Source organism: Gigantopelta aegis, chromosome 7 (assembly GCF_016097555.1).
Source record: "Gigantopelta aegis isolate Gae_Host chromosome 7, Gae_host_genome, whole genome shotgun sequence".
In the NCBI taxonomy this organism is placed as follows: Eukaryota; Metazoa; Mollusca; class Gastropoda; order Neomphalida; family Peltospiridae; genus Gigantopelta; species Gigantopelta aegis.
This window is the reverse complement of record NC_054705.1, coordinates 19,249,837-19,276,893: the sequence shown is the minus strand read 5'-3', so window position 1 is coordinate 19,276,893 and position 27,057 is coordinate 19,249,837. Positions and strand designations below refer to the sequence as shown.

Below are 27,057 nucleotides of genomic sequence, written 5' to 3'. Positions count from 1 at the left end.
ATATATTATGTATATCACACACTCTAATGGAAGACATAATATGAAAGCAATTTTTCACACCGCCAGACAACAAAATCGTGTTAAAGATACGTCTATTAAAATCACACAGTTTCAAGGTTCAAACCCTATAGAGTTATTACAGCTTTTACTTCTAAACTAAACTGTAATTTACTTCTTACTTAAATTAGCAATTTAGGAGAATCCAATTTATGTCTGGCACCGTTTAGAGAGTCTGACACTTTAAACGTCATTATGTCACTGGAGATTTCAATATAGATTCTCGTTCCAGCCAGTGCACCACGACTGGTATATCAAAGGCCGTGGTATGTGCTATCCTGTTTGTGGGATGGTGCATGTAAAAAATCCCTTGCTGAATTAGGAAAAATGTAGCGTGTCAGAATCACCAAATGTTTGACATCCAGTAGCCGATGATTAATTAATCAATGTGCTCCAGTGGTGTCGTTAAACAAAACAAACTTCTTCTTCTTCAATCTTGACTCTACAGTTTAATAAACACACTCTTATAATACTGGTGTTTGTATAGTATCTCAAAAGAGTATTTTATGTGGAACCGGAATCATGTAAAGCCAGTTAAAGTTTATCATTACTTAACAATAAAAATCAGCTTAACATCATTTGGAAAATTAGTTAACTTTGTCATAAACAATGACTTGAACTGGATTAACATAAATAGAGAAAATAATGATAATAGTAGAACTGAAAAAAAAAGAAAAAAAAGAACTGAATGCTCCCCTCCGGGAGAGAGAGAGAGAGAATCTACAATACAGTCAGATATTATCTTGATACGAAATCATTAAGGCCAACAATAGGATTAAAACGTATTATAAATGTTATATTGTTTAATAATAAAAACAATTCTTAAATTATATACGCTCTTGAAAATGTCCATGGCAAAGAAACATGTCATTGAAAAAATATGGTTAAAGTGCCGTGGAGAATTAAAATTGCCGATTGCCGTGGACAATTGCAGGGGTTGCGTATATGAATAATCTGTATAATATTCTATTACATGCATTTATGTGTAATTCTATAAATCTTACATACCTTATGTACAAATGTCTTTGCCGTCCACTGAATGAAACTCCAATAAAAACTAGAAACTGATATTTTTATTTATTTTCCCACACGAGTTAGTACATCCATCCCACGCTTAAAATAATGGCACCGCTTGCAACTTTCACACAACACCAGTTTCGCTCAAACGTAGCGCTTTACAACAAAGCAATGACCGCGGAGCTTGAGTACATCGACTGGTTCACCTCGCTTGTTACGCGTTTAATTAACGATTCTCTTGTACCACCCTGCAGACAACGACTTTGGTGCCAGTCCCTTGGGTGGATCCGATTTTTGGCGCGATATTCCACGTGCAGACGCATCGCGTTGGGTCTGCCAGTCGGTTATATAATGTTGTGGCATGTGTATGGAGCAGGGCAGAATTGCGAATCGTTGTATCTTGTCTAAAAGATCGGGGTCTTGAAGATAGTTATAGATAATTAATGCGATAGTTGTCCAGTTATTACTATACCAGAATGAATGAGTAAATCAATCCGTTTGTATTGACAACTCGGCAAGAAAAAGACATCGGTGATTAGGAAAGAAAACGTTTATAAAGTTTGAAATGTTTAACGACAGCACTAGAGGACGTTGATCTATGTCTCATCGGTTATTGGATGTCAAACGTTTGGCAATTCTGAGCAATTTTAGGGAAGACATCCGCTACATTTTTCCGTTAGTAGTGAGGGATGTATCTTGTCTAAAAGATCGAGCACTAGAAGATAATTACAGATAAACAATGTGATAGTTGTCCACTTATAAAGAAGGAAATGGTTTATTCAACGACGCACTCAACACATTTTATTTACGGTTATATGGCGTCGGACATAATTTTGGTTAAGGACCACACAGATATGGAGGGAGGAAACCCACTGTCGCCACTTCATGGGATACTCTTTCCGATTAGCAGGTCAGGTCAGGTCATAGAGCTCTAGGTGCACATTCAGAGCAAGCTGTTGTAGCGCACGCCTGTTCGATTAGCAGCAAGGGATATTTTATATGCATTACCCCCGTAGACAGGATAGCACATACCACGGACTCTGTACCAGTCGTGGTGCACTGACTCGAGCGAGAAATAGTCCGATGGGCTCATTGTCCACTTATAACTATACCAGAGTGAATAAATAAATTAATAGAATTTTCATCACACCTCAGCATGAAAAAGACATCGGTTCTTAGGAAACAAAAACTTTAATGTTTGTTTTATTTAACGATAAAACTAGAGTACGTTGATTAATTAGTCATCGGCTATTGGATGTCAAACATTTGGTAATTCCGACATGTCTTGTATGCATCATCCAGCAGACAGGATAGCATATTCCATGACCTTTGATATATTATTCGTGGTGCACTGGCTGGAACGAGAAATAGCCCAATGGGCCCACCGACGAGGATTGATTCTAGACCGATCGTGCGAATGGCGAGAGCTTTACCACTGTGCTACGTCCCGCCAACCAGAATGAATGAATCAGTCAATCAATCATTCAATCAATCAATCAATCAGTCAATCAATATATCAATCAGTTCATGTTTCATGACACCTCAGCACGAAAAATACATCGGTTAATGGAAAAAGAAAGAAAGGAATGTTTTATTTAATGGCGCACTCAACACATTTTAACTACGATTATATAGTGTCGGCCCTGTGGTTGAGGCCCACAAAAATAATTAGAGAGGAAACCCGCTGCTGCCACTCCATGGGCTAAATATCTTTTATATTATCCAGAGACAGGTTAGCACATACTACAGTCTTTGTTACACTAGATACACCAGTCGTGGAGCACTGCCTGGGAAGAGAAATATTCCCAGTTAAGGCGCCTGGGTTCCTCATTTTGGTGCAGGTTTGTATGTTACGTGTATTGGTTATCAACCCACAAAACTACATTAATAAATAAATCCAAAATCCACCCCTGTCTTATGTAGAACGGTTGAAAAAAAAAAATAAGTTAAAAGTAAATTTCAAGATCAAATATGACTCATGGATTTAGTAGCGCCAAAAGCGCATCTCTGCTTATAGTATTATATTTTCAAGTCATTTTTCATTGTTAACGTGACTGATACCCCACAGGTCAAATGAATCGGGGTCTAGTGTTCTTCACGGGATCCCCCGGGTGGACCAGCTACTTACTCCACCGGAAGCCGAACGGTTGCCCCGTGTTACTCCGCACCATGCGTCGATCAGCGGTCGTTCCTGACAAGGGAGATAACCCTGTGTCAATCCTCGAAGCTCCTATCGGCCTACTAATCCTTCTGAAGAGGATATTGAAAAACAAACATTTAGTTTACGCTTGTTTTATGTGGACATGTAACCCCGAGGGGGCATATACAAAAAAAAAAAAAATTCGTTGCGGTATTTTATAGTCGGAAAACAATTAGCTGACACGACATGTTATCGCACTGAACAAGTACTCGGCAGAAGATAACCCAGGTGGATACTGATAATTATTAGAATTGATATTTAAAGACAAAAGGTCGAAACGTGCTCATATTCACTCTATGATTCAAGCACGTTGTTCTGGGGCTGGAATTTAGATAAAAGATTTTGCGGGTTACGTTTAAAAAAAAAAAAGTTTAATGTTAAAACAGAGGTACATAGATTGTTTTGTTTTTGTTTGTTTTTTGGGGTTGTTTTTGTTTGTTTGTTGTTTTTTAGTAGTAGTTAGTATTGACATTTTTATGTAATATTTTTTGTACTGATAGCTAGAGGTTAATGTTTTCTTAATATTTTATTGTAAAACAGAGGTACATAGATTGTAGTAGTTAGTATAGATATTTTCGTGTAATATTTTTCTACTGAGTGACTGAGGATTAGATTTTCTTAATATTTTATTATATAAAAAGAGGTACATAGAATTTAATTGTTATTATTGATATCTTCGTGCAATATGTTATTGTATTGATTGCTTGAAACCAATATGGTTAAGGACCACACATATATAGAGAGAGGTAACGCGCTGTCGCCACTTCATGGGATACTCTTTTTGATTAGCAGCAAGGGATCTTTTATATGCACCACACAGATATAGAGAGAGGTAACCCGCTGTCGCCACTTCATGGGCTACTCTTTTCGATTAGCAACAAGGGATCTTTTATATGCACCACACAGATATAGAGAGAGGTAACCCGCTGTCGCCACTTCATGGGCTACTCTTTTCGATTAGCAACAAGGGATCTTTTATATGCACCACACAGATATAGAGAGAGGTAACCCGCTGTCGCCACTTCATGGGCTACTCTTTTCGATTAGCAACAAGGGATCTTTTATATGCACCAAAAACGTTTGTTTTGTTTAATGACACCACTATAGCACATTGATTTATTAATCATCGGCTATTGGATGTCAAACATATGGTCATTTTGACACAGTCATAGAGAAGAAACCCACTGCATTTTTGCATTAGTGGCAAGGGATATTTTATATGCACCATCCCACAGACCGGATAGTACATACCACGGCTTTTGTTACACCAGTTGTGGAGCACTGGCTGGAAAGGGGAAAATAGCCCAATGGGGCTACCGACGGGGATCGATCCTAAACCGACCACGCATCATCAAGCGAGCGCTTTACCACTGGGCTACGTCCCGCCCTTTCTGTATAAGAGTCCAGCGCTCTACCAACTGAGCTAATAGGAGAATTCCCACTAGCTACTGACAGTAGGAGCATTTTATACCATCACTCCCCACTCAACATACTCCCCCCTCAAGTAAAGCTACGTCCCAGAGCTTTGGGCCACGGGCAGTTGAATTGTTACAGGCCCTGTTACAGGGTTATAATTGTATGCTTGTGTTATGCACACACCCAGTTCCTACGCCGGCTCCAAATGTAACAGAAAAATCAAACTCCACTGCGCGGATTCGAACCACGGACACTCAGTATGAGTGTCCAGCGTTTAACCAAAATGAGCCAATAGGGAAAGTCCCAAGCTACTTTCAGAAGGAGCAGTTTATATAATACTGGTAGCTTGTTAACAAGTCTCTTCCATCGGTCCATGGTGGAGCGTAGTTGATTTATTAACACACACACACACACACACACACACACACACACACACGCACGCGCGCGCGCGCACGCACGCACGCACGCACACACACACACACACAATAGTTAGGGAGTTGTCCCGTTAGTATTTAGGGAATTTGTTTTTAAGTTCCCTTTTTGCCTAACTGGAGAAGATCTTATATTAGTGTCCCCTACTATTTCTTCCTAGTTATTAGAAAAGGGTGTACCAGGCAGCACAAACCTATGTTTATCGAAGATGACTCTGGAGTACGACCACAGCTGAATGGAATTACTGGATACATAAACGAGAGTTAAAACGATCTATATAATAAAATGAGATATCTGTTTGAAAGCACAAGGTAAAAGTCTCAATGTTTCGACAATTAATTGTTGACATCGTCAGAAAAAAAACGAAAATTAAAAATAGGAAAGCAGTTATTTTAAGCCTGAAACTGATGCTAGTTTTATTCGGGCAAAAAGGGCTTGCTTGAAATCTTTTTAGCCATGTATTCCCATCATTCTACACACAATATTAGTTGTAACCCATGTAAAAATGCATAGTGATTCGTTTGAAACCCTATTTAGCTGTTTGGCAGTAATGCTAATATGAATAAATATTGTCATTCAGATTCGGGCATTTATGTTTACTTAGGGCAAAACTCAGTATGCCCCCCCCCCCCCCAACACACACACACACACGATACGATACTGACAGTTGGAGAGTTTTACCTACAAACCCAGAAAACCCAAATCAGACAAAGCTACACAGAAAAGGTAGCCATCATCATTCCACGCTTTAAAGGGCGATAACTAATTAAAACTTTTAAGTAACTCTAATAGCTATTTTGCGGCCCTATCTCGCCTGCGACAGTGACATACATGACAAAGTCCAGCGACTGCCAACTGACGTCGCATCCCATTAGCCCATCTCATTGCTTCCATCACTCGACGCCTGCCCGTCAGGTGGCGCAATATCCCCGCACGTGAATTATGCTTCGCGCGAGAGCATGACGTAACGCGGACACGGAGCGAGGCTCTTGACGGCGAACAGGTCAGTCGCAAAACCAAGATGGCGTCGGCCGCTCTCTATCTGCCTCATTCCTCTTAATTAACGAACATAGTCTAATTAAAGTGACAAGGTTTGTCCACTGTGGAAGAGTAACCCACAACAGGTGGGGGGTTTTCAGGCACGCAACGAGTTTCGTCTCGAGACAATTAGACAAGGACGCGGTCGTAATGGGTTTATCCGATTACTCCCCCGATTGTGGCGCCCCCCTGCTGGCACTCTTGAAGCCCGAGGTGCGGACAGGTTCAGTTCTGGGGAACATTCGACATAAAAGTTTAAAAGCATTTTCTAGGTGATGCTGCTGCCCTTCAAACGAGAACAGGCCTCGTGGGAAAGAGTAATAAAAGATCTATAGAAATAATTTGGGCCTTGATTAAATCGTTAAATGTGTCGTTGTTGGTGTTTTGGTCATAAGACTGTGGTATCAAGGGTATTTCGTTTTGTGGGCAGGTAATTTTAAGATGCAGCGACAAACAGACTAACAGACTGACCTGACATACCGATGAATTGCATTAATCAGTTATGTCTTTTTGACGTTATACACCGGCTTCGGTGGTGTCGTGGTTAACCCATCGGACATAAGGCTGATAGGTACAGGGTTTCTGCCCGGTACCGGCTCCCACCCAGATCGAGTTTTGACGACACAATGGGTAGGTGTAAGGCCACTACACCCTCATCTCTTTCACTATCCACTAACTAACTAACAACTAATCAACTGTCCTGAACAGACAGCCCAGATAGCTGAGGTGTGTGTGTGTGTGTCCAGGACAGCGTGCTTGAACCTTAATTGGATATGAGCACGAAAATAAGTTGAAATGAAATTAATTGACGCTATACACCACCACTGCATTCTTAAACATTCGGGCTCAATTAGCTCATTCGGCAAAGCGCTCGTCCGAAGTCCTTGGATCGCAGGATCCAATCTCTTCGGAGGACACATTCGCTTTTTTCCAGTTGTAACTATTGCCACATGGCTGGTATATCAAAGGCCATGCTATGCGCTGTCATGTCTGTGGGAAAGTGCATTTAAAAGACCCCTTGCTGCTAATGGTAAAATGTAACTGGTTTCCTCTGTAGACAACGTGTCAGAATGTATATATCAAATGTTTGACATCCAATAGCCAATAATTAATTGGCTAATGTGCTCTGGTAGTGTCGTGAAACAAAATCAAATTTCACTTTTTCTTTAACATTCATTATGAAAATGGGTTGTAGTTCTTGTTTGTGAGGGGGGGGGGGGGGGATTTAGGGGCGGTTTTGTTGTTGTTGTTGTTGTGGTTGTGGTTGTTGTTGTTTGTTGGGGTTCTTTTAATTAATTTATTATTAATATTTTTTAAATTTATTATCTTCATTAATTTTTTTAAATACATTTATTTTGTTAATTTTCTTCTTTAAAAAAATACAGGTCAAAGGTTTGTGAATTAAAACTAGGATGAACTATAAATGTAAACTATAAAGCTATTCCAGTGTTTGTGGATCCTATTTCCATGTTGTCACCCTCTGGGTGTTCCCATGCACCGAATTCCAAAAAAAACACGCATTCTTTCCAATTTACGCATCTAACGCTTCTCCTAGCTCTACCTAATGGGTAATGTTCTGGTCATCGGGTACGAAACTACAGGCCGAAACACGGTATTAGCTTTGTCAGTCACTTGAAATTCTTTACCTTTCAAACAAGAAACCGTGACGTGGGAATTGGCCTTGCAAATTAGCTATACACGTTGAGCCATGACACTGTGAAGTCCCGGTACTGGCAGCGATGAACATAAGAAACGGTTCTGTTTTTATGTTTCATTAGTAAGCTGCGTGCGTTGTGGCTGTCGTTGTTGGTGGTGCTGGTGCTGGTGGTAGTGGTGGTATTTTAGGCGTTTTGTTGTTTGCGTGTTTGTTGTTTTTTCGTTGGTGGTTGTTTTTATTGGTTTCGTTTTGTTTGTTTAGCTTTTTTGTGGTCTTTCTTTTCTTTTTCTTTTTGTTTGTTTGGTTTGTTTGTTGTTATTGTTGGATTTTCATGGGGTTGGGTGTGTTACGTTTCTGCAATGTGTTTGATTTTAAGTTTTGGGGCCTTTTTAGGGGTGCTATTCTTTAACTCGTTGTTGTTGTTGTTGTTGTTGTTGCTGCTGTTGGTGATGATGATGATGGTGATTATTATTATTATTATTATTATTATTTATAATTATTATTATTATTATTATTATGATGATGATGATGATGATGATGATGTGTAACTATTATAGATGTATACAGTTTATAAAGTTTTACATACATGCGTTTTATAAACTTTTGTTTCTGTAAATCTTTTGTCATAGATTCATAACAGATTACAAATATTTCGAATATTGTGTTTCTTTCTTTGTGTAACAGTTATATATTAATAACGTTTATACAGTTTACGACTTTGTGGGGTTTTATTTTTTTGTAAGTGTTTGAAAATTAAGTTTATGCCGTTTACAACTCTATGTATTTTCTTTATCTAATTGTTTGAAAATAAAGTGTTTAGAATTTACAATTCTGTGTATTTGCTTTGTGTAACTGTTTGCAAATAAAAACAAAAACGTTTATACAGTTTACAACTATGTCTATTTTCTTTGTCTAACTGTTTGAAAATAAAGTTTTTACACTTTACAATTCTGTGTATTTGCTTTGTGTAACTGTTTGCAAATAAAAACAAAAACGTTTATACAGTTTACAACTATGTCTATTTTCTTTGTCCATTTGTTTGAAATAAAGTTTTTATATTTTACAATTCTGTGTATTTGCTTTATGTAACTGTTTGCAAATGAAAATAAAAAAGTTTATACACTTTACAACTCTGTGCATTTTCTTTTTGTAAACGTTTGAAACAAAGTGTTTACAGTTTACAATTTTGTGTATTTGCCTTGTGTAACTGTTTGCAAATAAAAAAAAGTTTATACAGTTTACAACTCTGTGCATTTTCTTTTTGTAAATGTTTGAAAACAAAGTGATTGCAGTTTACAAATCTATGTATTTGCTTTGTCTAACTGTTTGCATATAAAGTTCATACATTCTACAATTTGGTATATTTTGTTTGTGTGACTGTTGAAATTTGTTTTAATACAGTTTACAAATCTGTATATATTCTTTGTATAACTGTTGCAGACATGATGAATTTTATAAAATTTGCTACGTTTTGTGTTTCGTCTCAATGTTCTCACGGGAAAGGCAAAAAGACGGTCCGCAACAACAAGGATCGTTTGATCGTAACACTTCGGTCAATGATGGCTACCAATTTTCAGGCACTTGCAAACTCAAGTGCCGAGTGCAACCTGCAAAGAACTCTTCAGTTTTAGAGATAATTTTAGTAGACAGGTCTCCGAAGGAAGAAGCTGCAGTCTTGTTCTAAGATACGTGACATCGGCGTGGGCAACTAACAAGTTGTGCTTGTTAGATAGACGTTCCAAGCCAGTGCACCACGACTGGTATATCAAAGGCCGCGGTATGTGCTATCCTGTCTATGGCATGGTGCATATAAAAGATCCCATGCTACTAATGGAAAAATGTGGCAGGTTTCCTCTTTAAGACTATATGTAGAAATTATCAAATCTTTGACATCCAATAGCGATGATTAATAAATCAATGTGTTCCAGTGGTGTCGTTAAACAAAATAAACAAACTCTGTTTTGTTAGATATAATAAACAATATAAATAAACTTACTACAATTCATATTTTAAAAATATTACAAGACTGCTCATATAACAAAAATGGTAACTGAAAATTAAAGACAAAATTGCGAGAAAAAAAAACCAAAAACAAAACTACAAAAAACCCCACAAAATAATTATTATTCATAAAATATTTGATGTTTCTTTTATTTTATTCGTAGCATGTTACTAAAGTTAATTTTGTTCTTGTTTAGAATATAAATGTCTGTATATCAAAAATAGTTCTGGCTGTTGTAATGTATATAATATCTCACATTGTTGTTGTTGTTATCCAGCCACTGTTTCATATCTGGTGTAACAAAGGCCGTAGTATGTAATATGTCTGTGGTGATGGTGCATATAAAATATGCCTTGCTGCTAATCGAAAAGAGTAGCCCAAGAAGTGGCGACAGCGGGTTTCCTCTCTCAATATATGTGTGGTCCTTCCTTAACCATATGTCTGACGCCATATAACCGTAAATAAAATGTGTTGAGTGCGTCGTTAAATAAAACATTGCCTTGGGGTTTTTTGGTGGGTTTTTTACCTCTTAGCAATCTCATCTATTGAAGATAGATGCTGTATATATCAGAAGTGAAATCACTGGGATATCACACATTAGAATTACCACTTTGGATATATTGATGATGATATCCAAGCAAACATATGTAATGAAGACGTAAAGTTACTTTAGCTGCAAGCAAGTTAAAGGGACAGACCCTTGTTTCAACCCGTGAAAATTAACACTAAGTTTAGTTAATCTACAAACCTGAAACACATTTGGATAAAGTTACAATTGAGTGAAACATGAGTCTGTGACTTTGAAATGGTGAAATACCCTCTAAAAATAGACTAAAACTCGACTCCATAACTGTTACTTCTAAGACGCACGTGCGTTTTTACACATATGATAAATACATTTTGTGATATTAAAAACACTAGGATAACCAAAGACACTTCGAATGTACGGAAATGGACAATCTAAACAATAAAATCTAAGTAGAGTATGATTTCAGTTATCAAAAACGGCTATAATAGTCAAAAATATATCTTAGTGTTTAAAAACTAGGGTATGTCCCTTTAGCAAGTGCTAAAAAGTTAGGAATGCCTTTTTTAAAATACCTTGTTCAGAGTATGCATAAACATTTTATATTTTGTCATATGTTTAAAGGAACATACCATAGTTTTTAAACACTAAGGCATATTTTTTACTATTAGAGCCGTTTTTGATACCTGAAGTCATACTTTACTTAGATTGTATTGTTTATATTATCCATTTCCGTACATTCGAAGTGTTTTTGGTCATCCTGGTGTTTTTAATATCACAAAATGTATTTCTCATATTTTTAAAAACGCACGTGCGTCTGAGAAGGAACAGTTATGGAGTCGAGTTTTAGTCTAATTTTAGAGGGTATTTCAAAGTCACAGACTCATGTGTGACTCAATTGTAACTTTATCCAAATGTGTTACAGATTTGTAGATTAACTAAACTTAGTGTGCATTTTCATGGGCTGAAACTAGGGTATGTCCTTTTCAAGTCATATAAAAAAAGTTTGTTTTGTTTAATGACACCACTGGAGCACATTAATTAATTAATCATCCGCTGCTGGATGTCAAACATTTGGTAATTCCGACTCATAGTCATCAGAGAAAACCCGCTACATTTTTCCTAACGCAGCAAGGGATCTTTTACATGCTCTTTCCCACAGACAGGAAAACACATACCACGGCCTTTGACCAGTTGTGGTGCTCTGGTTGGAACGAGAAAAAAGACATATAAAAGAACTATCTTGAGTTTGCAACCATGGTAACATATTTCTAAATAGTAAAAAAAAAAAAAATTTCAATGACTTGTAACATCTTGAATGTTGTTTTGAATTAGATTTATCAGTTTATGTATATCCAATGTGTTTTGTGTCGTCCTAATGTTTGCGGTATCTCATATTTCTTCTTCCTTCCTAATAATTTCTCGTTCCAGCCAGTGCACAACTACTGGTATATCAAAGGCCGTGGTATGTATTACCTTGTCTGTGGGATGGTGCATATAAAAGATCCCTTGCTGCTACTCGAAAAGAGTAGCCTATGAAGTGGCGACAGCGGGTTTCCTCTATTAATATCTGTGTGGTCCATAACCATATGTCTGACGCCATATAACCGTAAATAAAATGTGTTGAGTGCGTCGTTAAATAAAACATTTCCATTCTTTCCTTCCTGGTATAAATGTTTATTTGTGGATCAATTACAGTTTTGTCTACTACAAACATTAGGATAACAAAATTTAAAAAAACGTTTACACAGACATTGACATTTTAAACACGAAAATGTATTTAATACATAATAGTTATAGGATATTAAACGAGCTTCCATTTCGTATCATGCTGATATCCTGAGTGAAATAATTTTCAATTGTCACGAGCCTGTTCTGTGTAATCACATAACACTGTAAAAAAAAACCTCACTTGTATTAAACATAAACGTACGGGCGTCTATTTTTGTGATGGGGGAGGCTGAATTAAACATAAATGCCCGAATCTGTATAATTTTTGTGATGGGGGAGGCTGAATTAAACATAAATGCCCGAATCTGTATAATTTTTGTGATGGGGGAGGCTGAATTAAACATAAATGCCCGAATCTGTATAATTTTTGTGATGGGGGAGGCTGAATTAAACGTAAATGCCCGAATCTGTATAATTTTTGTGATGGGGGAGGCTGAATTAAACGTAAATGCCCGAATCTGTATAATTTTTGTGATGGGGGAGGCTGAATTAAACGTAAATGCCCGAATCTGTATAATTTTTGTGATGGGAGAGGCTGAATTAAACGTAAATGCCCGAATCTGTATAACAACATTTACTCATATTAGTATTTTGCTATAGATTACAACTAATATTGTGGGAAAAATAACAGAAATACATGATGAAAAGGTTTTAGACCAGCTCATTTTGTACGATAATCTCTATCATTTTTGCCCGAATTTGAGGATTTAGCAAGCCCCCCTCCCCCTCCCCCCACCGTCTCGTCCTAAGTAACTACCTATTTTAGGAGGGCTCTTATCTGTCGTAAACAATCTAAAAGGGACGAAAAATGTATCTGTATGAAGCAGTCGGCTGTTTAAGGGCGAACGTTTTAGGCACTCCCTTAAATAGCAGCTTTAACAAACCAGGTTGACGAATATGGGTCGATTGTGGCTCTTTACGATAAAACAGTGTTTGCTGAACTTTAAATATGGTTGTGTTTATTTCTCACCGTATCAATCCCAGTCTAATTGAAGAGGTGTGGCTGATCAACGTTAGAATTAACTCCCCTTGAAGAACTCCGTCGGAGAAAATAAACTTGTCTAACATGGCTCTCCGGGGGTTAGTTAAATAATATGGGTTTTAATGTTTGTGTTATTTGGCAATTATTTAATAGAAACATAAATACTTCGAATCAATTAGCTGCCATGTTCTGACATGCGGATGAAATTTAGAGTGACAGGGGCGTATAATAAATACTGATGTCGTGTTAGAAAATAGGTGTAATTGTCTTAGAAATAAAAATGTTTGTTTCTTTGTTCTATTTCTCTCTCTCTCTCTCTCTCTCTCTCTCTTTCATCCTCTTAGTAACAGATTAGATGATTTATAGTGATTCGTCTTCACTGTCACGTGTTTTGAATAATATACATAGTAACTTATAAACTTATATATTAGATTACATTATGCATATATTATATTACATTGCATTACATCGCACGGCATTGCATTACATTGCTATTCCATTGTATTGCATTACATTGCTATTCCATTGCATTACATTGCTATTCCATTGCATTACATTGCTATTCTATTGCATTGCATTACATTACATTGCTCTTCCATTGCATTGCATTGCTATTCCATAACATTGCTATTCCATTGTATTGCATTGCATTGCTATTCCATTGCATTGCATTACATTGCTATTCCATTGCATTGCATTACATTGCTATTCCATTGCATTGCATTGCATTACATTGCTATTGCATTGCATTGCATTGCTATTCCATTACATTGCTATTCCATTACATTGCTATTCCATTGCATTGCATTGCATTGCTATTCCATTGCATTGCTATTCCATTGTATTGCATTACATTGCTATTCCATTGCATTGCATTACATTGCTATCCCATTGCATTGCATTACATTGCTATTCCATTGCATTGCATTACATTGCTATTCCATTCCATTGCATTGCATTACTATTCCATTGCATTGCTATTGCATTGCATTGCATTGCATTGCATTGCATTGCATTGCATTGCATTGCATTGCTATTCCATTGTATTGAATTACATTGGTATTCCATTGTATTGAATTGCATTGCTATTCCATTGTATTGAATTACATTGCTATTCCATTGTATTGAATTACATTGGTATTCCATTGCATTGCAGGCTACTGCAATGCATTATTACATTATATATTACTTATTATCTTAACAACACTTATATATTCAATTCTTATATCGTGTGTTCATTAATAAACATCATTTTACTTTCAACACACCTTTATTAACTTTAAATTAAACCTCTAATTATAAAGAATCCGTTTTAGGAGTGGCACCTTATTTACATCTCGTCGTATATTATTGCGCCATTCCGGATCTTTCTCTGGGGGTTTTTTCTCACGGTCCAAAAAAATTAACACAGCAACGCTGTACTTATCTAACAAAATGTTTTGTCGCCAGAACACACAATAATTCATTTGTAAAACCATTTGAATGGGGAGGTAACTCTCACACCGCCAGGAGTAGTAAGTAATTTTGAAAGAATAACCGGCCTCGGTGGCGTCGTGTTTAAGCCATCGGACATACGGCTGGTAGGTACAGGGTTCGCAATCCGGTACCGGCTCCTACGCAGAGCGAGTTTTAACGACTCATTGGGTAGGTGTAAAACCACTACACCCTCTTCTATCTCACTAACCACTAACAATTAATCACTAACCCACTGTCCTGGACAGACAGCCCAGATAGTTGAGAAGTGTGCCCAGGACAGCGTGCTTGAACCTTAATTGGATATAAGCACAAAAATAAGTCGAAATGAAATGAAACGTAAGTAGGTATGTTTTTTTATCTGTGAGTTCATTCAATACTAGACGGAGTAAGATCATACTACAACCTATTGATACATTTTGTATGGGGGGCACCGTTGATCTAGGTGCGGTTTAAGAGATAAAGAAATGCATTTGATCTATGTACCCTCCAACAAAGCTGATACAGAAATATTTCAGCTTTAAAGTGACTGTCCTGAGTTTCTTGCATTGTAAAAAATATTTTAACGTCTAAAAATACGCATTAAATACATTTTCTTGCTTAGAATATCAGTGTCTGTATATTCAATGTGTTTCTGGTCGCCTTAATATTTGTAAGAATGAATGAATGAATGTTTAACGACACCCCAGCACAAACATACACATCGGCTATTGGGTTTAATATTTGTGAGGAGCCCAAACTGGATCTTGTCTTCAAATAATTTCGTACATAACAAAACATTTTTTAAAAATAATTTAGGAAATAAAATGAAATGTAATCTAGTACAAATATTAGAACGACCAGAAACACGTTTAATATACAGCCACTAATATTTCATGCAGACAAATATGTTTGATATGTAATTACAGACGTTTAAAATAAACTCTAAGACAGTTGAAATTAAAAATTAATAATCAATGAGTTCACGGATACCATTTAAGGGACGAACTAGTGGGTGGGTTTATTTTGCGAATGAGCGTGGTTTTATCGGTACGTAAAATATAATTACGAGCGAACGAACGAACGAACGTATTTTTAAAGGCATACTGTCACGGATTTAAGGACCTTATTTCTCTAAAATGGATACTAAATAAATCTTACATTAATTGTTGGAAACTAAATCTATCTATCGCATCACCTTAACTGAACCATGATGGAGTGAAATCCATGTCATCCCTCTCGGCAATTTTAGTTTTTGAATTATGGACCATTGCCATAATTCAGTTATTTTTACAAAATGTCATTAATAAATGGAGTAAGGTGGTTATGAAGATGGTTGAATAAAGTACATTTATGGACAAATCAGATTATTTTTGTTCAGGTAATACTATGTTAGACCATTAAATAGGTCAGTGGTCTGTGACAATATGCCTTTAAATAGGTCAGTGGTCTGTGACAATATGCCTTTAAATAGGTCAGTGGTCTGTGACAATATGCGTTTAACTACACTCAAACACTAAATATTATATTCGCTATACCATGTAAAACAAATATAAAGCAATGAATGAAGTAACACAACTGCAATTGTATTGCGTTAATGAATTAGTATAACAGCGCTCTACTACTGAGCTAAAATTAAAAGTTTGTTTATGTTTAACGCCACCACTAGAGTACATTGGATGTCAAATATTTGGAAATTCTGACATGTAGTTTTGTAATAAATCTGCTAAGGTTATTTTATACACATTTCCCCATTGACAGGACAGCACTTACCGTGGCCTTTAAAACACCAGTCGTACCACAGTGACTGAGCTAAATTCCTACCTCTGTAGGGGAGAGACGTAGCCCAGTGGTAAAGTGCTCGCTTGGTGCGCAGTCGGTTTGGGATTGATCCCCGTCGGTGGGCCCATTGGGTTATTTCTCGCTCCAGCCAGTGCACCACGACTGGAACACCAAAGGTCGTTATATGTGCTATCCTGTCTGTGGGACGGTGCATATAAAAGAGGCCTTGCTGCTAATAAAAAAGAGTGGCCCATGAAGTGGCGACAGCAGGTTTCCTCTCTCAATATCTGTGTGGTCCTTAACCATATGTCCGACGCCATATAACCGTAAATAAAATGTGTTGAGTGCGTCGTTAAATAAAACATTTCCTTCCTTCCTACCTCTGCAGTCTGAAGGACGATTTTTCGTCACTATAGAACATGGTAGCAGTGAATTGTCGTCGGCCGTAGGTCACCGAGTTCGTGACAGATAAATGAAAAGAAACTCGCAATTAAGAGAATAATCCTTGCTCAAATATTATGTCGTTTATCTACCGGGGTCACTCGGTGCGGCATAGCATCCGGGTACCTGTTAAACCTCAAAAATGCATGTAGTATACTTCTCGACGTGATAATTAAAGGCGCAGGCCCTAGTTTCAACTCGTAAAAATGGACACTATTTGGTAAAACTAGTAACTATTTCTTAAATGCAGAAACATTACTATCACTGTTTGATACATATGTTAGCAGTATTTTAAATTATGGCTGTGAAGTTTGGGGTTTTAACAAAGTAAATAGTCACGAGATCCTACATTTACAATTCTGTAAACGTATTTTAGGCGTGAAAAGGAGCACTACTAATATGATGGTCTATTTTGAATTAGGTAGATCACCTTTGTACATAAGTAGGAACTTCCGTATTGTTAAATATTGGATACATTTGTTGAATACAGATAACTGTATTTTGAAAGAGTGTTATAACACCCTATATGACGAGTGCATAAGAAAACCACGTTCTGTTAACTGGGTTAGTCAAATAAGAGACCTGCTTCTCACTAATGGTTTTGGTCACATATGGTATAATCAAAATGTAGAAAATCGCAATACATTTATATCACTATTCAAACAGAGAATGACTGATCAATTTATCCAATCTATGTATGCTGTATTCAACAATTCTCCAAAATGTCTGTTATACAAATTCGTTGTTAATAATTATTGCTTACAACAGTATCTTCAGAAACCTATTGCCTTGAAATACAAAATATCTTGAGTACATATAGATTATCTTCCCATAATCTCTTTATAGATACCATAATATTGACAGGAACAATAGAATGTGTCGTCTGTGCAATATGAATGTAGTAGAAGACGAATATCACTTTGTTCTAGTGTGTCCTTTCTTCAGTAACATAAGAGATAAATATATTAAACCTTTTTATTACAATAAACCATCAACATTTAAATTAACGCAACTACTGCCCAGCGACAATTCAAAACGGCTAATTAAACTGTGTAAGTATTTGAAAACTGCTACCACGCATAGAACAGACAACATTGATACATGACATATGCTATTATATTGTATAGTATTGCTATGCATGCATTACCCATTTACTATAGAATTTTATCGATTGTAACCCAATGCTACATACCATTCCCCGCAGTGTGCACATTACATTATTTTATATATAAATATGTATGTATGCCTACAAAATGTATATTTTTTGGCAAAAATAAAATGTTTGTTTATAAGTTTAGTTAACCTACAAACCTGTAACACATTTGGATAAAGTTATGAGAGAGTGAACGACGTGTCTGTGACGTTAAAACCGGGAATATCCTTAAAAAATACACTAGAACTCGAATCAATAACCGCTACTTCTCAGACGCACATGCGTTTTTCAAACTATTAAAAATGCATTTTGTGATATTAGAAACAACAGAATGACCAGAAACACTTCGGTTCTACGGAAATGGATAATCTAAACAATAAAATATAAGTAATGTTTGATTTCAGTGATCATAAACGGCTCTAATAGTGAAAAATATGCCTTAGTGGTTAAAAACTAGGGTCTGTCTCTTTAAATTTCATGACTTAAATGTATCATGCGTAAAGCGATAGTTTTCTTTCTGAACGTATCTCTGTACTTCACATAGTAACCAAAATTTGCACGGGTTGTTTTTCTTAGATTTAAAAGAAAAGAAGGAAAAGGTAATGGGTTTCAAAACTTAAACAAAGGATCCAGTTGGTCGATGTAATTTGTTAAACATATTCTGAATGTTAACTATTTTATACACAAACAACTATTATTGTTACTTTTTTAAAAACTTTTTTTCTACTGTGTCAGTTAGTAAGTTTATTCTGAATATTAAATATTTGTATTCAAATAATGATATGTTTTGGAGTTTCTAAAAAATAGTTTTTACTTAATTGAGTTTGGATACCGTGCAAATAGTCCGAGTACTCAGCCATTAAAGATTTCAAGATTTATTAAACAACACTCAGACACATTACAATGTGTAACAAGAGGACACTTCAAATACATATTATTAATTAAAATACATGACAAGAACAGGCGTCAACATAGAAATATCTATAGTTAACATAGAACACAAGATATGTAATCAAAATAGCTAAAATATGCGGAGAAACATCAGTTCACAAGGCTAGATAATCTTTTAATAAATATAGCTAGGCTTTTTAATAATGGTGCATGCATAATGAGAGAGAGAGAGAGAGAGAGAGAGAGAGAGAGAGAGAGAGAGAGAGAGAGAGAGAGAGAGAGAGAGAGAGAGAGAGAGAGAGAGAGAGAGAGAGAGAGAGAGAGAGAGCGAAAGAGAAAGAGAGAGAGAGAGAGAAGGGGGTCGTAACTGTAAATATCCGTCGAGCTCTCGAACGTAAGAGTACTCGGGCTACAGTGCAAACTAAGAAAGGGAATTGGGGGGGGGGGGGGGGGTCTTCTTTTTTTCTTTCTTTTACTTGTTTTGTTTGTTGTTGGTTTTCTTTTGCTTTTCGTGCTTGTGTGTGTGTGGGGGGGGGGGGGGGGGGGGGGGGGTCCGTGTGTGAGTGTAGTTTTGCATTTTATTTTAATTATCATAGCCTCACACACATTTAGGCGGACACACCTAAAGCATGCTATAATATAAGCATATCCGTACCATAATGTTCAAGTTTATTCGTATTCGAATGAATTGTTTAACGAAATCTGACTGTTCTATTGTTATTATATCGGAAAATGAACTTAGAAGAACTTACAGGAACTTAGAAGAATAAAAAGGTATTTTACCTATATCCGAAATTGCACGAAATGCCCTACCTTACTATTTATGGGTGAATGAGATTTTTCATTCAAGTTTGGTGAGGTAATTTTTTTTTTTTTTCATTACTTTTTCTTCTTAACTTTTTTTCTTCGAAATCATGATAGTACACGCGGAAGTTAGACATACGGCTTGTTGAAAGAGTAAACTCATAAAACGTCATCGTTTTCGCAAACTATCGCCCGTGTTAGTTCGGCACTGACGTCTTTATAACAGCGAAAACGTCCACCGAAAACCAAACGCGATATCTAGTTACGAAACGGCGGCGGCGAAAACTGTCTCTAAATCAAATCTGCGGCCATTAAACACTTTGAAAAATAATTTTATATACAAATTTTCTGAGAGGAAAAAAAAACCCCACACATTTTCACACAGGATTTCACTACAGATCACACGCACCTGTCGCGCGGACAGCGCGAGACGATGATTTTACGTACGTCTCGTGCATCAAAGCACGCGCACGGTAGGCGGTCGACAGGTCGGTGAGTATTCGTACATAGACGAACTTTTCCAAAGTGCCAAAAAGCAGTTTGGAAAATGGCGAAATACGGAAAAACGTCTTAGTTCGTTAGTGGGTCGTGTTAAATTGGGTCTTCTTTCTTGAGAACTACATAAAGAGATAATTGCTACATGTGTACTTTTCTCTCTTTTTTTTTTCTCTTTTTTTTCTTTTTTTGTAACGAGTGTCGTAATTTTCTCACCAGAACAGTTTTTGGTGTGTAGTATTTTCAGGATGAGAGTGGGGACAAGCGTAAATACCCTAGGAAACAGTTGAAATATATAGACAAGGGGTGATCAAGTTTGTAGAAAATAACATTAGTAAAGACGATTTAAATTCACATTCATGAATGTGTAACTAAATAAATAAATAATGAATTGAATAAAAATAGATCAATAAATAAATAAATAAATAAATAAAATGGTGTGTTAGTGACTTAAAGTAATGTGGAAACGGATTTTAAGACTTCAGAGGCCCTTATCGTAAAATAAAAAAGAAAGAAAGTAAGACATTATTTCTTAGTAACTTTAAATAGTGGGAAAGCGGTGGTATGTTTGGTGTGTGCGGTTTTGGTGTAGGGGGTGTACTCAAGAGGCCTTTATTTTAAAATAAATAAATTAATTAATTAATTAATTAATACAAAATGCTTTCTTAGTAACTTCTAAGTAGACGAGCAACTGATTTTACTACTTCACAGGTCCGTATCATTAAATAAAAAAAATAAAAAATAAAAACCCATAAATAAATAAATAAATAAATAAATGTGGCACCATTAGTTACAAAAATAAAGTTACAAAAGAACCAAATTTTTAGACACAAAACAGCCTACTAAGATGTCGCTAAACACACATTCTTGTTGTTCCCTAAATATCACAGGAGTCTGCTTTCATGCAGAAGCTAACTCTGATGTCACAATCTGAAGGAATGTCAGGCACGGATGAAGCCATGCTGAAGACGCTGGCCCGGATCGCGGCCCGGTCCGCAGTAATCAAGCACGTTTCATCTCAAGTCGAAGTGGCCAGTTGGGGATAAATCGGAACAAGTGATCCGGAAAGCACGATATGCCTCAGTGGGGGGTAAATTAGAATTTCACCCCTCCAGCATTGCCAGACACCGCAAAAAGAATTTCTTTCGTTTTAAGTAAATAATGCATGCAATAAATGTATCAAAACAGAAACAGTAACAATATAATAATATATTATAATATAGAATGAACAGTTATAATTTATATCTGTCTTTAAGAAAATATTATTAATAAAAATAATATTTTATAATGTTTTAATATAATGCTATTTGTATTCGTGTTTTACGTCATTTAAATGTTATTTTAGTATCTGTATGCTTATAACAGCTACAGAAAATCTCTTAAAATATATATATTTTCATTATTGAAACTGTCCGTAATTTGCATAATGATCACAAAGGTATATTAATTTTTCTTCTAAAATATAAATATTATACCTAGAATTACATGCCTACAGAAATTACATTAAATAATTTATATTATTAACACATCCAATAAGGGTGGCCGACAGAATACGTTACGTCAAAGTTTGAATTTCAACTACAATAGATCTCTATAGTGACAAAGAACTTGCTGCTAAATGAATAAATGATTAAAGGGACATTCCTGAGTTTGCTGCATTATAAGATGTTTCCGACTAATAAAATATTTCTACGATTAATCTTACATATTAAATATATTTTCGTGTTTAGAATATCAGTATCTGTATATTCAACGTGTTTCTGGTCGTCTTAATATTTGTAAAAAGCCCAAACTGGATTTTGTCTTCAAATAATTTCGTACGTACGAAAGACTCTTTTAGGAAATAAAATGAAATTTAACCTAGTATAAATAGTAGAACGATCAGAAACACGTTTAATATACAGCCACTAATATTTTATGCAGAAAAATATATTTGATATGAAATTACAATCATTAAAAAGTCTCTGTTAATCGATAACATCTTAAAAATTGCAGCAAACTCAGGAATGTCCCTGTAATGTTGTTTGAGTATTTTATACTTATACCTAGGATTCTCGAGGAAACCACTAAAGGTGTGTAAATTAGAGTTAACGTTTGTCGCTTGGAATATATTATTGTTAATAAATAATAGAACCATATGACAACATATTTGTTTTTGAAAATATTTTTTTAAAAACCTATTAATAAATGTTGTTTAGAAATTAATAATCACATTATCGTTAATTCGTTAGTGACTCGTGTCATTGTAACTTAATAATTATGTTTAAATGATATTATGTTTGTATGTGCTCGAAGGCCATTGGCCTACTGTAGTAATAAGTATTTATCTTTTATATTAAATCTGCACACTTCCCTTCCAACCCTGTGTCTTTTACTAGAGTTTGTTTTCTTTAACGACATCACTTGACAGTGGCGTAGGAAGGTGCCAAAAAGGGGGGGGGGGGGGGGGGGGGGGGGGGGGGGGTTACAATTGTATATTTACACACTTTTACACTATCATAAAGCAAATATATAGCAAAATATCTGAAAAGTGGGGGGCACATACCCCCTTGCCCACACCACCACCCCCACCCCCACCCCGTTTCCTTCGCCAGTGCTAGAACACATCGATTAATAAAGAATTGTGTCTAGTCTAGCCTAGTCTTGTCTTATCTTGTCTTAATTAATTAATCACCAGCTTATAGCTAATGTCAAACATTCGATAAATCTGATAAATACCACCTTGTCGTTGTGTTTGTTATTGTTATTGTTGTTATTGTCGGGTTTTGTTTTTGTTGTTGTTGTTGTTGTTTTGTTTTATGGTCTTTTTTTTTTATTATTAGCAGGAGCCAGGGATCTTTTATTTTAACTTTCCAACAGACAAGACAGCACATCCCACGACCTTTGTTACACAATTTGTGGAGCGCTGGTTGGGACGGGAAAAGCTGGCGAGTCTATCCCACGACAAATGGTCATGAAACTCAGTACAGCGCTGTACCAACTGAACAAAACCTCATCTCTATATGATTTGCTAACATGTAACTATATTTTAATCAAAATCCCTTATTTTTTATTTTCAAAGGATATTTTCAAAAACTTATGTACAACACACAAGTCATGTCGTCTTTTTTAACGTTCTAAACAGTCACAAATTGTGTTGTAACAAGTAATCGGTGTACAGTTATTACAGACATGACAGCACACACCACGCCCTTTGATATGCCAGTCATGGGGCACTGATTGGGATGGGAATAAACCTGAAGACTCCACCGACGGCGATCGATCCTATGACCCTTGGTACATCAGGCGATTTATCTACTATGAAATTATATTTCGCCTCTGTAAGAAAGGGTTTTTTATTTTTATTTACTTGAGATATTTATATTTTCCACAGCTCTTTATTCTGTATTTTAATTTACATCTTGAATTTTGATATTGGTTTGTTTTTGTTTTGATGAAGAATCAACCCCTCTTCATTTATTCATTAATTTATTCATTCATCAAGGGCGTAGGAAGGTGCCATACACAAATGCATACACATGCTGGATCACGAAACGTGGGGGGTACATGCCCCCTTGCCCGCCCACCACACCCCCAACCCCGTACCACGGTTCCTAAGCCAGTGATCATTAATTCATGTGTTTTTCGTGCTGGCGTGTCATAAACATTCATTCATTCATCCATTACGACCAGTAAGTAACTTACTATATAGCTATGGCGTCAACAATTCTACACTCGCTTCCTTGGAAGGAAACTGTTAGGTGTTAAGAATGTCCGATCGGCAAAACCATCGACAAATTGAAGTGCTTATATATTATACTCAACAAAATTAGGTATGGGCCAGTAAATATTTGTTGGCTTTCGTCTTTAAATATGATGGAAAAATGCAGCTTCTTGCGTTGTAGGATGCCGACGTCGTGGGAAATTCTTAAAATGAATTACTGAAACAACAATTGAGATCGATCAAAATGAACATTATTGTTACGGACCAACGTAGAATGAATCCTAACCGAATGCGCATTTCGACAGTTTTAATAAATGACCGAAAGCTTACTGTGTGCAAGATGTCTGCCTGTGTGATGGATCAGTGTTTACTGAAACAATGTTTAGAGATCAGCTGTGATGAAAACTTGTTACCAACAATATATGACACTGCCAGAGAATTACCAAAATTACTGGCCCTTTATTAATTCCGTTGAGTATATGTAGTAGCTATCAAGTGGTTTCGTAGTCATTCTGTCTGTTGGCGGTACTGTTTATATTCTCGCAATTATCGGCACACGACGGTTGTTATTATAAATGTGTATTACATTTGGTAATATAGAATTTTAATGTATAAAGCTACTAAAGCTACGGGGCGGGACGTAGTCCAGTGGTAAAGCGTTCCTTTGATGCGTGGTCGATCTAGGATCGATCCCCGTCGGTCGCCCCATTGGGATGTTTCTCGTTCCAGCCAGTGCTCCACAGTTGGTGTACCAAAAGCCGTGGTATGTACTATCCTGTCTGTGGTATGGTGCATATAAAAGATCCCTTGCTGCTAATCGAAAAGAGTAGCCCATGAAGTGGCGACAGCGGGTTTCCTCTCTCAGTATCTTTGTTGTCCTTAACGGTATAACCATTTGTCTGACGCCATATAACCGTAAATAAAATGTGTTGAGTGCGTCGTTAAATAAAACATTTCCTTCCTTCTACTAAAGCTACAGTACATAGCGGGCGATGAAACTCTAGATATATTGTGTATGTGCAGATATATGTGCAATCACAAATTATGTATCTATAGATGTATGCATATCTATATTTCGTATTGTATATCGGGTTTGACTAGTACATACAGATATATAAAAACACAGGCTCAGGGGATATAATCCTTTTTAGCCTCACAAAGTTTCTCATGCCGTTGCTGGGACTCGAACCTTGGGAACCAAATGGCCCGCAGTTCCCAGACGACATTTGCAACCATTCGGTCACCGCGATATACGATAACCGAAACGTTTTAGTTTCAAAATACGTTTGTATGTTGAATATTTTTCTATCCAACGTACTAAGCCTTTAAAGTAATAGACATCCAAATTGATCTTTTAAACATTTGATATTCAAACAAAGATCTTTAGTTGTCTGAATTTATTTTAATATACAGATAGCTCTGTTGTCTTGTATTGTAGACACGTTATCTTTCGTGGTATTTTGTTATGTATTTCTTGAAAAAGAATAGCACAAACTGCTCAGTGTTACTTTTTTAAAGTTGAAACATTCATGTTGTTAATAGAAGTGTAATTAACATATTTTGATGTGTCGTGTTATTTTTCTAATTTGATTACTATATATTTATTTTGATTATTTATGCGTTTGTTTGTTTGTTTGTTTCTTCTTTTTTATTGTTGTATTGTATATATTTATCTATCTATCTATATATATACATACCTATATATATATTATATATAATATATATATATATATATATATATATATATATATATATATATATATATATATATATATATATATATAATATGTATGTATGTATGTATATGTATATATCGGGATTTGTCTGCTTCCTCTTGCCTCATACTTTCATTAATTTGTTTTTGTATCTGTCTGTCTTTGTTTATTTTTAAAAGCTTTTTGCATATTTAATAATGTATAGTCATGTACATATCATAATACAACAATAAACAAAAAGGCGTATTGCTTATTATCTGTTTGTGCTCGTCTTGTTTCTTTTTCTTTTTTATAAATAGTTTATTGTCCCAGAAATGTGCTATGGTAATGTCAGAGAGAAGTATTCATCTTGTTCTGTTGTTTATGGAAAATAATAATTATAACATTATAATATACAACAGTATATCTATTTGTATTTATATTTGCGATAATATAACTTGCATATCTATTTACTCATCTATATATATATATATATATATATATATATATATATATATATATATAGATATATATATATATATATATATCAAGCTGTCTATCTATGTATCTGTCTATCTGTCTATCTGTCTATCTATCTGTCTATAGATATATCTATATAATTATACACCAATGAAATACAATGAGCGATACACCTCATAAACGGTTTTCTTCATTGGGTCTTCCAATACAATTTGTTTGTGAGTTATAAATCCATTTATACCCCTTATTCAAAGTTTTTGAAATTCTGAGTAAACCAGTTATGTATCTATCAATAAATTTAATATCGATAAAAACTGATTAAAAGTTGTTAAAGTTTTCGTGAAGTGTTCATTAAAACTCATGTAACATTTTTCACCCATAAAATATTTTGTTAAAAATCAATTAATGTTTGGATACCAATGGTTTAATGTGTGGATACCAATAATTTAATATGTTTGGATATCAATGATTTAATGTTTGGATACCAATGATTTAATGTGTGGATATCAATGATTTAATGTTTGGATACCAATGATTTAATGTGTGGATATCAATGATTTAATGTGTAGATATCAATTATTTAATGTTTGGATATCAATGATTTAATGTGTGGATACCAATGATTTAAGGTGTGGATACCAATTATTTAATATGTTTGGATATCAATGATTTAATGTGTGGATATCAATTATTTAATGTGTGGATACCAATGATTTAATGTGCTGATACAATTATTTAATGTGTGGATATCAATTATTATAATATGTGAATATCAATGATTTAATGTGTGGATATCAATTATTTAATGTGCGGAGAAACAATATTTAATATCTCCTTTCCTTACACCTTCACCCTAATGCCATCGCTACTTTATTAATCTCAACACTGTCTTTTATTTGACTTGTTTCACTTGTAAAATAAAACCCTCCAATAATCGAAATAACTCTATATATATATATTAAAAGTGTCTTACCTTTAACTGCAATATTCTTGCTCTATTCTCGTCTGCTTTACAGACGGCGACTTTCTCTTGTCAAAATTGGCCTCTTTTTTCTTTTGACACACCAGCACACGTCGACGATAACTGTTTACACACGTTTACAA

The 27,057-nt window shown here is 35.6% G+C and overlaps 1 protein-coding gene across 1 annotated transcript in view; it reads right to left on the bottom strand.

The window, feature by feature from the left end:
- Positions 1-27,057, bottom strand: part of LOC121377765 (transcription factor GATA-4-like) — a 99,828-nt gene extending 72,771 nt beyond the window's left edge. Inside the window, exon 1 of the mRNA XM_041505857.1 lies at positions 26,927-27,057. The gene's annotated coding sequence lies outside the window, so the exon portion shown is untranslated. The remainder of the gene's footprint in view (positions 1-26,926) is intronic.